Source organism: Callospermophilus lateralis, chromosome 2 (assembly GCF_048772815.1).
Source record: "Callospermophilus lateralis isolate mCalLat2 chromosome 2, mCalLat2.hap1, whole genome shotgun sequence".
Taxonomy (NCBI): domain Eukaryota; kingdom Metazoa; phylum Chordata; class Mammalia; order Rodentia; family Sciuridae; genus Callospermophilus; species Callospermophilus lateralis.
In genome coordinates, this window is record NC_135306.1 from 149,064,713 (window position 1) to 149,066,551 (window position 1,839).

Here is a 1,839-nt window from a genome sequence, read left to right on the forward strand (position 1 = left end):
TTGTCTGATGATTAATAGCCTTTATTTAATTATTTATAGTTGTTGATGGACCTTTATTTTTATGTGATGCTGAGAATCGAACCCAATGCTTCACACATGCTAGGCAAGTGCTCTACCATTGAACCACAACCCAACCCTAACTAGGTTATCTTAATGGAGGTGGGAGATGAAAGCTGCCAGACACAAAGAACAGGTCAATGGGTTCCAATACTATTAAATTACGACCCAGTGAAAAAAAATTCTCTCCCTTTTTAAGACCTGACAGGATTTCCCATTCAGACAGGGGACACTTCTGGGTATAGCCCTGCCTGTTGCACACAGAGCTAAAAGACAGGGGCCTCCAAGAGTCCACACATATGCAAATGCCTGTATCTTGGCCCTGCTGATATCTGCAGAGAGAAGTCCCTAATAATCTCTGTATGGTCAATGTGACCTTCATTGGACAGAGGGCCCTAGATACATACTTATATAAAGAGAGAGCCTCTGGGTACAACTGACAGTGGGGGACCCACTTAAAGTTGATGATGATAAGGGAGACTGGCCAAACAACAATACCCTGTGCTCCAACCCTTTGAGTGCAAAATGGAAGGAAAAAAAAGATTAAGGCTCAGTTTTTATTATATGCCAGACTGTGATTCCTCTTCTGGGATAAAATTTGTTGGGTAAATTAAATGTATAGATAATGTTCTCATCCCAAAAGCAACAACTTCATTTGCAAGTGCCTCTCAGGAAAAGAAAACAGAACCTGCTCTGTCAGAAGCCTTCTAGAAGTGAGTAAAGTCCTTTTAGGCCAAAGGGACCTTGAGAAAGGTGATCAATGTTATCTTAACCAAGATTTGTTTTAAGAGGAAATAGCTTGCCCTTGGGGCAAGTGGGTGCACATTAAGAAAAAGGCATTAATTCTCTTCTGGACAGTTGTTTAAAATGTGAATTGAGTCAGCTTTGCCATATATCTTCTGTGTAGTAGAGCTATAAAATATTTATTAAAGTGTGATGTCCATTGCTTTTAGGATTTTTCTTTGTCAGAGAAACAGATAACTTAAAATTTTGACCACGCTTAATTTTCATGAATAACCTAAACATATGTAACTATATATATACATCTGAAATGAAATGTTTGTCTGAGCCTTATCTAAATGTTCTGTAAAAGTTTATAATGTGAAAATTTATTTTTTTATTTTTTTTTATTGTTGGTTGTTCAAAACATTACATAGTTCTTGATATATCATATTTCACACTTTGATTCAAGTGGGTTATGAATTCCCATTTTTACCCCGTATACAGATTGCAGAATCACATCAGTTACACTTCCATTGATTTATATATTGCCATACTAGTGTCTGTTGTATTCTGCTGCCTTTCCTATCCTTTACTATCCCCCCTCCCCTCCCCTCTTCTCTCTCTACCCCCTCTACTGCAGTTCATATCTCCCCCTTGTATTATTTTTCCCTTTCCCCTCGCTTCCTCTTGTATGTAATTTTGTATAACCCTGAGGGTCTCCTTCCATTTCCATGCAATTTCCCTTCTCCCTCCCTTTCCCTCCCACCTCTCATCCCTGTTTATTTTTTTATTTTATTTTTTTTTTTTTAAAGAGAAGTCAGAGAGAGACAGAGAGAATTTTTAATATTTATTTCTTTAGTTTTTGGCGGACACAACATCTTTGTTTGTATGTGGTGCTGAGGATCGAACCCGGGCCGCACGCATGCCAGGCGAGTGCGCTACCGCTTGAGCCACATCCCCAGCCCCATCTCATCCCTGTTTAATGTTAATCTTCTTATGCTCTTCGTCCCTACTCTGTTCTTATTTACTCTCCTTATATCAAAGAAGACATTTGGCATT